General features: G+C 41.3%; 2 long non-coding RNA genes across 5 annotated transcripts in view; one reads left to right on the plus strand and one right to left on the minus strand.

Annotated features, from left to right (window-relative positions):
- Positions 1-908: 908 nt before the first annotated feature.
- On the minus strand, positions 909-3,914 carry LOC148112498 (uncharacterized). Its single transcript, XR_015729367.1, has 3 exons — positions 3,693-3,914; positions 2,535-2,654; positions 909-1,188 (listed from the first exon to the last, which is right to left on the minus strand). It is a non-coding gene; the product is annotated as an uncharacterized LOC148112498 (long non-coding RNA).
- A 31-nt stretch (positions 3,915-3,945) lies between these two features.
- Positions 3,946-12,468, plus strand: part of LOC117668190 (uncharacterized) — a 36,781-nt gene continuing 28,258 nt past the window's right edge. For 3 of the 4 annotated variants that reach the window (XR_015729369.1, XR_004592213.3, XR_004592212.2), the window contains exon 1: positions 3,948-4,017. This is a non-coding gene — a long non-coding RNA (uncharacterized LOC117668190). Of the gene's footprint in view, positions 4,018-12,468 lie in introns of all 4 variants that reach the window. The other variant, XR_015729368.1, reaches the window with a different exon arrangement.

A 12,468-nucleotide genomic window follows, 5' to 3' on the forward strand; every position in this document is an offset into this window, starting at 1 on the left:
CAGGGGGAGAGGTTGGCAGCATGGCTTTCCCACAAGGGGGCAGGATGCTGATCTGCAACCTGATGGCTGTCAACCAGGCCAGACTGCAGCCAGCCCTAGATCTGTGGCATCACCCCCTGGGTGTGCACATAGGAGGCAGCGGGCACGCAAGGGCTGGTGTCCTGAATGAAAAGATGTGCTCAGAACGCAGTCCCCAGGGACACCAGGACCGGTGCGCTCACAGCCTCCTGTGCACATGCCCAGAGGGTGGGGCCGAGGTAGTACCATGGATCTAAGGCGAGCCATGATCTGGCCCAGATGGATGCCACCGGATCAGTGCCCGGTTGGCCTGGGCCAGGCTGAGGGACCGCAGCCTGTTCCTTCACTGTTTCCAGGACAGCCCCATGGGCCAGATCTAACCACCTCACAGGTTGGATCCAGCCCACGGGCCTTGAGTTTGACATCCCTGGTCTAAATCCTGTAGTCATCTTTAGAGGTTGTTTAAAAGATCTCTGTTAAGGAAATGAGAGAACTGATGTTTCAGTAACTGTGAGACATTAAGTAGGTCAATTATCTAGGATTGCAGTTCCCTCTTCCTTGTATATCTCAGAAGATGCTTTTTGTGAATACGAAATTAGAGAAAACTCTTATGTATGCCATCTTGGTCTCTCAGATGGAAGGGGAGATGTAATACTGTAGCTAGATAGCTGCGTGGACATTATTTGCTTTGGAATTCTCTTCTTACAGTGATCTTCTTAATGCATTCACTGGTCTATTTGAAATGGTGGATGCTAGACTCAGATTTTAGCTTGTTCACCCAGGTTTTAGTAGGTATTTCACATCTATTGCTTCAAATTCTGAGCAGTTGAGGCTAGTTGTTGATGTATCTCTGCTGTAATAATAACAATAAAGGGGCTCAACACCTAGACTTAGATCGATCCTTTATCTGAAACTCATAGAATATTGGCTGAGTCCTGCACAATACAGAAGGGTGAAAAGGGACTTCAGCAGGATTTAAGGATGGCAGTGCTAGGAATCAGGCAGCATTTCTTCAAGTTACAAATGTATTCATCGCTGCTTCTTTATACATGCAAAAGTCTTCATAGTCACAGCACGTTGTTGCTGTAATTAAAGCTCCCTTTTTCTCCAAAACATTGCACTTATCCCCTGGGACAGTGCATCCTCTTTCACCAGTGTGGGGTGTTTCCTCTGTGGAAACATTAAAAAAAAAAAAAGATCAGTGCACACAGAATGAAGCAAATACAGATGAAGCTAAACTAAAACATCCTCTCCAAAGCCAGATACAAGACCTTCTCCTGCATGTTTTCCACCTGTTTTCATTCATTTTGTGGTGAGAGAATTTGCTTTACAGATTATCTCCCAATTTTTTTTTAGACAATTGCCCATGTTTGTGATTGTTGTTGATGTAGTAATTATACCAAGGCTCAGGAGTACAGTGTAGGGATCTGGATCCTGCCTTTCATTGTGCAATCTTCTCTCTACTTTTTGCAACCTCCCTGGCTTCCTATGCTTAATCTCAACGAAAAAAAAACTCATCATGAAACCTCTCCCAAGCAAGAAACAATATCCTAATCAAGGAACTACTAAAGAGAAAGCCACACTTCCACCCACACTGTTAGGGCAAGCTACTATATATAAACAGGGAGCAAACCCTCCCACAACTAGCATTGATGTCATTAATTAGTCAGGTAATGAAATGTCTATAAGCAAACAACAAAGCTCAGAGAGCACCAAGAACTCCACAGTTCAGCCCTGAGCTACATATAGTCTCATCTATTGGACGTCATAATATATCATCGGCGAACAGTTATCGCATCTTATTCTATTCTACCTATATGATGCCATGACCCACAATTGCAGTCTCCATAAAAGAAATGATGGAGACCAAATTTAGAAGGATTACTTAGATCATATTAAATTTCTCCTTGGTAATAAAAAAAAAATAACACAACCTCTTTCTTTAAAAAAACAAACAAACAAATGGTACAGAGGAATATCTAGTTCAAAGTTAGTATAAATCCAGGAGTATTGAAAGCAGTTCCAAACATGAATAGTATTTATTTATGGCTCCTTTTTCTCTGAGCATCTTTGGGAAAGGTCAGTGATCTGTAACTAACAAAGTACCATATTTGAGATTGTTAAGCAATAACATTTAAGCCTTAACTGATATCAAAGAGATGTGTGTTGACAAACTAAAGCATGGGATATAAGCAGGCCAATGAACTTAACCAATAAGCAGGTGTGATATATTAATGCTTATACCATGTTTTCCTGAAAATAAGATCCTGTCTTATATTTTTTTGTTCCCCGAAATAAGCGCTTGGCCTTATTTTTGGGGAGGTCTTATTATTTTGGGGTGCATGGAGCAAGACGGGGCTCCTCTTGCCATCTGATCTGATTTCCAGCTCTGCATTTAAATATTTTCAGGGAAGGCTTATTTTCAGGGGGAGGCTTATTTTAGCGCATGTGCTCAAAAGCCTGATTGGGCTTATTTTTGGAGAAACAGGGTATGTATCTATTTGGATGAAACTTACTTGCATAGTATTTGACAAATTTGCAAAATTGTCCAGGCTCAGCCACACAGACCCCTTTTCCTTTGATACAACCAATCGTAGAACGGTAGCGTTTGCACACATGGCATTTGAGGGCATCAACTACAGGATCAGGAAGAAAAACAGTCCTTTACTAATCTAAAATTAAATATTAGTGTCATATTCTCAGAGTTATGATATAAGTAGTATAACCTCAGTGCAGTGCTAATGAGTTTAAGTATGGTCAACAGTAGTTAAATACCAACCCTAATTCAGAAACCAACTTATCCATTTACTTAACCAGAAAAGCCTAGATTAATATTGTCCTACTAAAATCTGGCTCTCTCAATTCCTGGCAAATAGATGGGGAAGAAATGGAGGTTGTGACAGATTTTATTTTCTTGGGCTCCAAGATCACCGCAGATGGGGACTGCAGCCAAGAAATTAAAAGACGCTTGTTCCTAGGGAGGAAAGCTATGGCAAATCTAGACTGCTTACTAAAAAGCAGAGACATCACCCTGCCAACAAAAGTGCCTATAGTCAAGGCTATGGTTTTCCCAGTTGCAATGTATGGCTGTGAAAGTTGGACCATAAGAAAGGCTGAGCGCCAAAGAATTGAGGCCTTTGAACTCTGGTGCTGGAGAAGACTCCTGCTCTGAGTCCCTTGGACTGCAAAGCGATCAAACCGGTCAGTCCTAGAGGAGATCAACCCTGACTGCTCTTTAGAAGGCCAGATCCTGAAGATGAAACTCAAATATTTGGCCACCTAATGAGAAGGAAGGACTCACTGGAGAAATGCCTAATGTTGGGAAAGATTGAAGGCAAAAGAAGAAGAGGGTGGGTGGCTGGATGGAGTCACTGAAGCAGTCGGCGTGAGCTTAAATGGACTACAGAGGGTGGTAGAGGACAGGAAGGCCTGGAGGAATGTTGTCCATGGGGTCACGATGGGTCGGACATGACTTTGCAACTAACAACAACAACAACAACAACTAAAATCTGGTATGAGAAGGAGTTCCTGTTGAGTTTGGGAAAATGACTTCTATGACTACTATTACTCTGAATGACTTGGCCAACTATATAAATCCATCTTTGCTGCCCTAGCAGAGTAAAGAAGGAACACAAATTTTGCCATTGTTTGCATGGTAAGTTATTGTTACTCACCAAAAACACAGCAAAGCAAAACCAAAAGGCTGGGAAGCAGAATTTTAGCCATCATCTAGGTCCCCTGTAGAGGATAAGTAGACCAAGGAGCAAATGTCGTTCAAATGGAAGAGAAACCATAGGAGAAGAGAAGAAGGTAGAGAAATGTTCTTCAATACATGTCCATCCATGTAAGTGACAAGCAGCCCTGATAGTCAACAAGGTTGATGGAATTCCAGCTGCAATTTGAAAGGAACCCCACCTTCCAAGGGAGGGGTTAAAATTCTAGGACAGTTAAGCAAGAAGGCTGGAGTTCCACACAGTTGTGAGATTGGCTGTCACAAAAGTATGATTTTAAATTAATTTATAAGCTGTCAATGTATTTGGGTGTGGAATTCTCCCACAGTGGTTAAGTGTCCCCTTTCCTTCATCAAATTATGCTGTGATATTGTCTGGTACAAAATGCTACTGCCTGTGGATCAACCAACCAACATATCCAGAAAATCACCTGTTTATAGAAATTGTATTTGTTGCCACTAGGCTTCAAAGTCGAATTCCAGGTACTTAAGAAATTATTTATTAAGCTGTATGAAAAAGGTCCTCCTTATCTTTGGGAGGATAATATTGTTGCTATGTGTTTCTCTGGCCAAAAAGCAATCTGGCTGTGAATCCTTGCACAAGAAGTCAAGGGAAGGAGCAGAGGTGGGTTTCAGCAGGTTCTGACTAGTTCTGGAGAACCGGTAGTGGAAATTTTGAGTAGTTCAGAGAACCGGTAAATACCTCTTCTGACTGGCCCCGCCCACATCTATTCTCTGCCTCCCGAATCCCAGCTGATTGGGAGGAAATGGGGATTTTGCAGTAATCTTCCCCTGGAGTGGGGTAGGAATGAGGATTTTACAGTATCCTTCCCCTGCCACACCCACCAAGCCACACGCACCAAGCCACACATACAGAACCGGTAGTAAAAAAATTTGAAACCCAGCACTGGGAAGGGGACACCAGAAAGATATCTCCTTGATCATGGTACATCACTTTGGAACAGCCGGTCTCCTGAGATTAGAGTGACCCCCTTCCCCAATAAGCCTTTATGCCAATGGGTGTAAAATTATTTTAAATAATCATGCTGCATAGGTTCTTTCTTTGGTTCAGAGGCCAAATGTTGCTTTATTTTGCTGAATATGTTTTAGAAATAGCAATAGCACTTAGATGTATATTCCGTTTCATAGTGCTTTATAAACAGCACTCTGTTTAAGCAGTTTACAGAGTCAACATATTGCCCCAATAATCTGGGTCCTCATTTTACCAATCTTGGAGGAATGGAAGGCTGAGTCAACCTTGAGCTGGTCAGTATTGAACTCCAGGCTGTGGACAGAGTTTGCCTGCAGTACTACATTCTAATTTTAATCTTGGATATGTTTTCATGTTTCATTGGGAGCTAGGTTAAAGGATAGGGGTACAGCTGGTTCTTGTTTAGCAATCACAATTGAGCCCAAAACTCAGTCATTAAGTGGAGCAGTCAGTAAATAAAATCACCACATAATCTCACTTCAGCTTCCTTTTGCTTTACAGACCTGCAAAAGTCATAAATGTGAAATCTGGGTGAAAATTAATATCAGGCCCAACCCAGGAATGACAGAACAATACAGGCAAACTTCAGTTCTTTATTTATGCTACATTCACCAGAGTCTAAAACACACCTTAGTTTTTGGGGAGGAAAATAAGAAAAAAGCTGATTGGAGGGTGGATGGGTCTCCCGGAATACCCCCAATCAGTTGTTCTCAGAGGTGAATTTTAGCAACAGGTTTGTTGGTTGTGAGCTCTGTGCCTTGCTTTTTTTTTTTTTTTTTACTTTTTTTTCTGCCTCTGAAACGTCTGAAACTCTGTTTCAGAAAAAACTTTTTTCCCTGCCTCTGAAAGTCTCCGAAACAGAGCTTCAGAAAAAAAGCCTCTGAAGCTCTGTTTCTGAGGCTTTTTTTCTAAAGCTCTGTTTGGAGGCTTTTTTTTCTGAAGCTTCGTTTCTGATGCTTTTTTCAGCCTCTGAAACTTCCCTCTGAGAGGCTGGGCAGGGCTACATTCGGAGTATAAAACGCACCCAGATTTTCACCCTCTTTTGGGGGGGGGAAAGGTGCGTCTTATACTCCAAAAAATACGGTAACTGAATAGTTACATCTATTCAGTTCAAGCTAAGGTGGGAGATTCTAGGGAGTGGTTATCTTAAATATCTTCCTCTTTCTCTGATGCAACTCTGGCTGCTGTTGTCATGCTACTTCACTATAATCCATCATACCATCTCCCCCTTCATAGACATATTCCACCACAGTTACATTTTCACCGTTGCCATAACTGCCACTAGTCACTAAATGAAGCTTCTACTAACACTCCGTTGCAGCTCTAAGGGAAGTTTATCTTTTGATAAACATTTTTTTTCAAGCAAGATAAAAGTTTTCAGGATCAGGATATGGACAGTACAGTAAACATGCCAAAAGCAATTAAACCAAGCTTTGTCTCCAGCCTTGTTCCCAGTCTACTGGCGGTTGCAGAAATTAGCATTTCTGCAACATTTGTTGATATGGCGGATGTTTGTTCCTCCATTCACGGCCTTGCAATCTCTGGTACAGCCAGTCCTAATAAATAGGAAAGTACGTTCTGGAAAAGAAAAAATACAAGTGAACACCCAGTGTCTTCAGAACAAATCTTGTCCTTTTCACTCTTCTACTGATACCTGGTCTATTTCCAAGTTCTTCTGAAAGACCCAGTCACTGCCTTTGAAATTTTTTTTTTTATCACCAATGCCCTAAAGAGGACATTGTGGACCAACTACACAATTTTAACACAATTCACTGTCCAAACCAATCAAATTAGAAGGTGGTTTAGCAAGGTGCAATTGGCTATGCACACATGAGCAGCAATTTTGAGAGCCAAAGAGTCACACAAACCCTGTGTTGTGTTCAAGAAGTGGACCTGATTTAGCAGACATTGTGGAACAGATTCATGTCTCACAATTGCCCAGGAGGGCAAAGTCTGATCTGACATGGAGTAGTGTAGCATCCATTGTTCAATGGTCATCTCAATGACTTTCATTTTGGCAACAGGGGTTGTCCTATACTTACCTGCAATGACCGACTGCCTGAAACAAGAGTTCAAGGTAGCTGTTAAATTGCAGGGTGGTGTTTCTTTTTGACACGTGCCATTCGAATACGCACGGTAACATTGATCGCACATGAGGCCACCAACTGGACAAATAGAAAAAAAAATTGCATTGCAAATAAAGCCCAAGAAGGAGTCTGAAAATTAAGATGTAACACAGCCCAAATCAGTCTGGGGGCCTAAAGCATAGGATGAATGGTTGTGGAAACTGAGAGTGCCTACTCTAGGCAAACTTGGAAAAAAATGACCTCCCTCCACATTCCTTCCTATGATATAGGGACAAATTTGGAGACTGGGATAGGATTGAGAACAGACATCAATGTTAATTTGCAACTCCTGGATTGCTTCCATTTATTAAACACAGTGTACATTAAGCTGCTTGATAGCCAACAATCGTGTCAGCTAAATTTCAGGTTGATGTATCACACCTCTTCATGCTTGAGCATGGTCTGCAGTAGTGTTTGGGACGCTACACAATGACCGGTTTTCCTTGTTACTTTCTGAGAGGAGGCTTTGTGGTGCCTATAACACTATAACAGTAACAGAGTTGGAAGGGACCTTGGAGGTCATCTCATCCAACCCCCTGATCATGCAGGAGATCTGTACTAGGGATTCAAACCGCTGAATTGCTGACCCTTCTGATAGACAAGCTCAGTGTCTTAATCACTGAGCCACCTAGTCAGGACTTCTAGATTCAGTCACAGTTTTGTTCCATATAGTATCATGCTTGTCAACTCTGAGGTTTCAGTGTATGTTATGTATATGTGGGTAGATATCACATTCTGGACATAAACTGTTTTAACTCCTACCATCAAAATGATGCTATAGAGCACTGCACACCAGAACAACTAGACACAAGAACAGTTTTTTCCCAAATGCTTTCATTCTGCTAAACAAATAATTCCCTCAACACTGTCAAACTATTTACTAAGTCTGCACTACTATTAATCTTCTCATCGTTCCCACCACCCATCTCCTTCCACTTATGACTGTATGACTGTAACTTTGTTGCTGGAATCCTTACGATTGATATTGATATTGATTGTTTCCTGATTGCTTATTTGTCCCTTACGACTATCATTAAGTGTTATACTTTATGATTCTTGATGAACATAACTTTTATTTTATGTACACTGAGAGCGTATGCACCAAGGCAAATTCCCTGTGTGTCCAATCACACCTGGCCAATAAAGAATTCTATTCTATTCTATTCTATTCTATTCTATTCTATTCTATTCTATTCTATTCTATTCTATTCTATTCTATTCTATTCCATTCCATTCCATTCCATTCCATTCCATTCCATTCCATTCAATAGGCATGAGTAGCAATAAATCAGTTTAATTAGATTTAATTAGATATATACTTTCCATCAGATCCCATAGATCCCTATCAGGATTCTGCCATTCTGGTGGGGAGGAGGCCTGGGTGCATTCTTTAGCCTTTTTTCTGATGCCTATGCATCCTGGACTTTGATTTACCTTCTTGGGAATGTAAGCGGGGGAGGGCCATCTGTTTTACCTCAGTTTCGAAGCCTCCATCAAGAGACACCTGGGAACAACCGTCTTATCATCTTCTCAGCCTGCACTTCTCAAAACAACTTCGCACCAGTAGATTGGCTTATTCAACATCGGATTGAGAGGAGGGGTTTCTAACTTCTTTATCCTAACTGAATTCCCCCAGGGAAAGTTTAGATCCTGCTTCCTTTGTTCTGCAATCCCCTTCCTTCAATAAAAGGCTCCTTTTGAAATATTAATTATTCATTTAATTATTTATTTATTATTAAATTTATATGGCCGCCTATTCGCCCATGGCGACTCAAGGCGTCTTACAGAATATAAAACCACATTTAAAAAAAACAGTAAAACTAATAAAAAACCAAATAAATTAATGTAATAAAATCACCCCCCACCTCCCACCCCATCGACAGCCAATCACACGAGCCATTTAATGGACTCCATCCCGCTCTGGGTTCCCCAGGCCCGCTGGCAGAACCAGGTCTTCAGCACCTTCTGGAAAAGAATTAGAGTGGGGGCTGTTCTAATCTCTGGGGGGATGATATTCCAGAGATAGGGAGCCACCACAGAGAAGGCCCTTCTTCTGGGTCCCACCCAGTGTATCTCCCTCGGGGATGGGACCCGCAGCATTCCCTGCCTCCTTGCTCTGATGGGTCAGGTAGATGTGACCGGCAAGAGATGGTCCCTCAGTTAACCTGGTCCCAAGCCATGAAGAGCTTTAAAGGTGACAACCAGCACCTTGAATTGCACCCGGAAACAAATCGGCAGCCAATGCAGCTCCTGCAGGAGACGTGATACATGTGCACACCAGGGTTTGCAAAAAAACTGTGTGGGCCGCTGTATTTTGCACCAACTGGGGGTTCCGGATGCTCTTCAAGAGCAGCCCCATGTAGAGCATGTTGCAATAGTCGTGACGGGAAGTGACTAAGGCATGAGTGACTGTGAGCTTGCTGAAATGTTAATTATTTCAAGAGAGGCAGACCCTTATGCTTCCTTTTGGGAGCAGGCAACGGAATTTCATTTTTAATGTGTGCCTATGTGCTCACAGTAAAAAGATTATTATCTTACTCTTAATCTTAGCATATTGTTCAACTATTTGTGATTGGTCCAATATTTCATGTGTAAGAAAAATATCAAGAGTCAGTTTGGTGTAGGAAAAGGTTAGTTATCACAGGTGTAGTGGATAAGACATCAGGTTAAAAGTGGGGAGCCTGTAAATTCTCACCCCACCTTCAACATGAAAGCAGCTGGAGGACCTTGAGCCAGTCTCTGTCTCTTAGCCCAAGGAAGAAGATAGTGGCAAGCCACTTCTGAAATCCTGTCGAGAAAACTGCTTGTTATTTCCCCAGACAGCCATCAGGAGCCAATACTAACTCAAGCAAAGCTTAGCACAGGGATGGGCAATGAAGTTTATATAAATCTTTCAGCTCTTCATTTTATAGTTCTTGGTGGCCCTTCCAATAGTACCCCCAAATATCAGTTCTCTAGCATTTTGAGATGAGAAGCATGCATTTTCTAGAAGTACAGTATCATGGTTTAAAAACATATTTAAAAATGCCAGCTCCCTCATAATAATATGACCTGAGTCTATTCACTTTATATCACTATATTGCCCAATTCAGGTATCCAAAAATATCTCTAACACATGTGGCCCTTGACCACCACAAATTTGCCCAGCATTCTTTAGTGAAACATTTTGAATGCTGCCATAAATTGTAATTATGCCTTCTGATTAAATTAACAGTTCTAATGGTGATGGCCAGCTAATGATTTGGCACAAGGATCTGCAGCTTCTGGCCAAACCTGGTTAAAAGCTTACCCACTGTGACGGACAGCAGAATCCAGAACACGAGTGCTAGAGACTTGTTCATGATGTGAGTTTCTGCCCTCACACCAAATATTTTCTTGGCATTTAACTATTGTATTGCAGTGCCATGTAGGAGGCTCCAGGTAGGAGGATCATTAACTTGAGAACTTCAGCAAGTTCAGGAAAAAGTAATGGTAGGCTTCAATCCCAATTTGGGGATGGACATCAAGTCTTCAATCAAATTCTGCATTCAGAAGATTATCCCACAGATATTTGCAGGCACAAAACTATAGCAGTCTTTAATCTAGCCCAGTTGAGTGGAGAAACTGGCTACAGAGACTTTTCTACTGATTAACTTGAATTGCTCATTGTTGATCCCTCTCCTGCATTTCTTGCTTATTCACAACTGTTTTAACCACCTGGCTTTCCACAAAGGGAATGGGTTACAAAGGCTAATAGATTTTATATCCTTTCTTTAAATATTTTATTTTATAAGATATAAAAATTCCATTTTCAGTTAAACAGTGTCTTGTCTGGGTACAAAGAGTTTTAGGAAATAATAGTAATGAAAGTGTTTACAACAATGTAGCCACCATGAACCAATCCAGGCACCTACCATCACCAATGATGAGAAGAAATCAACAAAATTCCATACCGGATCAGTCGTCACCCGGGTCAACAAGGACCATGTCAGATGTTATGGCTCCTGGACATCTGCCAAAAAATGAGCTACAGGGCTCAGTTGCTACTGCTGGGGAACCAGGGCGTGCAACTGTAAAGTAACTGGGACAAAAGCGCAAAACTTGGACAATTGAAGAAAATCAAGAAATCATCTGTCACGAGTGTTTCCAGGATTGCTGTGGCTACTTGCCTACTCACAAACATTATTGTTTCAATCAAGCCATCTCCTGTTTGTAATTACCTGCAAGCCTTCCCCGCCTTAGTTAATTGCAGGTTAACTCCCCATATAAGCAAGGACCTTTTCACTTGATACTTGGGCCTAACACTGTTTAGGCCTAGATGCAAGAGCGCTTGCTGGAAGCTGCAAGCAGAGCTCAGTGCAACGTCGCAGATGGGAGGAGAAGCACAGATAAGGACTCCGGACGCTGTTGCAGAGAAACTCCTACGGATGCTTGCCTTTTGCTGTTTTGAAGCATGCAAGCTATCATCTGGACTGCTGTTGCTGGACATTCTTCCTCCCACAAACTTCAAGCTACGTTTGCTGTTTGAACTGTTTTTACTTCAGGTGACTTTTAGCTGTGAAGTTTGTGCTGCCGCCCTTCTACTACCTCGATGATGTATCGACACCGAAGCTGCTTATCTTCATGTTAGCTTTATTCTCTTGTGAACTGTTTCGGTATTGTGGAGAGGAATCTAGGGAGATAGCCTTGCTTCACATAACCAAGATAAGACTTTGTTTTTAATGTGCTTTCTTAAAGACATAGAGCTTTTTAAATGTTTTAAAGTAAATTATATTTTTACACAAGACGCCTCTGTCAGATTTATTTCAGTCCCAGTGTGTTTGCTCATGAGCTGGTTCACGGTCCGGGGTACCCCTCAACCCCATTCCCTAACATCATCAACTGTTACTACCAGGCAGAAACAATAGCCAGGGGATTTCAAAAAAGAATGATGTGGAAGGAAAAACACCCAGAAAGCGACATAACTGAACAAAGATTAATGGATCAAAGACCATCCATTATAAAGTTTTCACAGATGTGGAAATGCAACATCTAGAAACATTGGCTAGAAAGAAAACAACAAGTAATGATAAACAGGCTGAAGAAACTGTTCCAACACCTGAACAAACTGACCAACCAGTGGAAGAAACCGACATACAGGATAAAAATCTTCCTGTACAACAATTCGAAAGTGTAGAGCTAAGTGATCTAGCAAAAATGCTGAAAGAAAAGATTGAAAACCAAATCAAAGAAAACACAGAAAGAAAGAGACTACCTACCATTCACAAAGTGCATAGCAAATGAGTGAAAGATCTACTAAATACCATGAACAACATTTTAACTTCCATCCCATCCAGCACACTACGAGAAACAAGCCAACTAATGTACAGCACAGCTGCTGTTATAACTGCACAATTGGGTTATAAAATGCCAAAAAAGAAACCCACCGGAACACTAAAGTAGAAAATTCAACTTGAAAATAAAATTAAAAAAATACGAGGAGATGTCAGCAATTTGAAATACTTGAAAGAAGGAAAACTAAAGAAAAATAGGCTGAAAAATAGTTTACAGAAAAAATACAACCTGGAGGAAAAACAATAACAGAAATTATGGAAGAACTAAAACAGCATGTAATAGCAACAGCA

Source organism: Pantherophis guttatus, chromosome 9 (assembly GCF_059756535.1).
Source record: "Pantherophis guttatus breed Tessera chromosome 9, ASM5975653v1, whole genome shotgun sequence".
Classification (NCBI taxonomy): Eukaryota; Metazoa; Chordata; class Lepidosauria; order Squamata; family Colubridae; genus Pantherophis; species Pantherophis guttatus.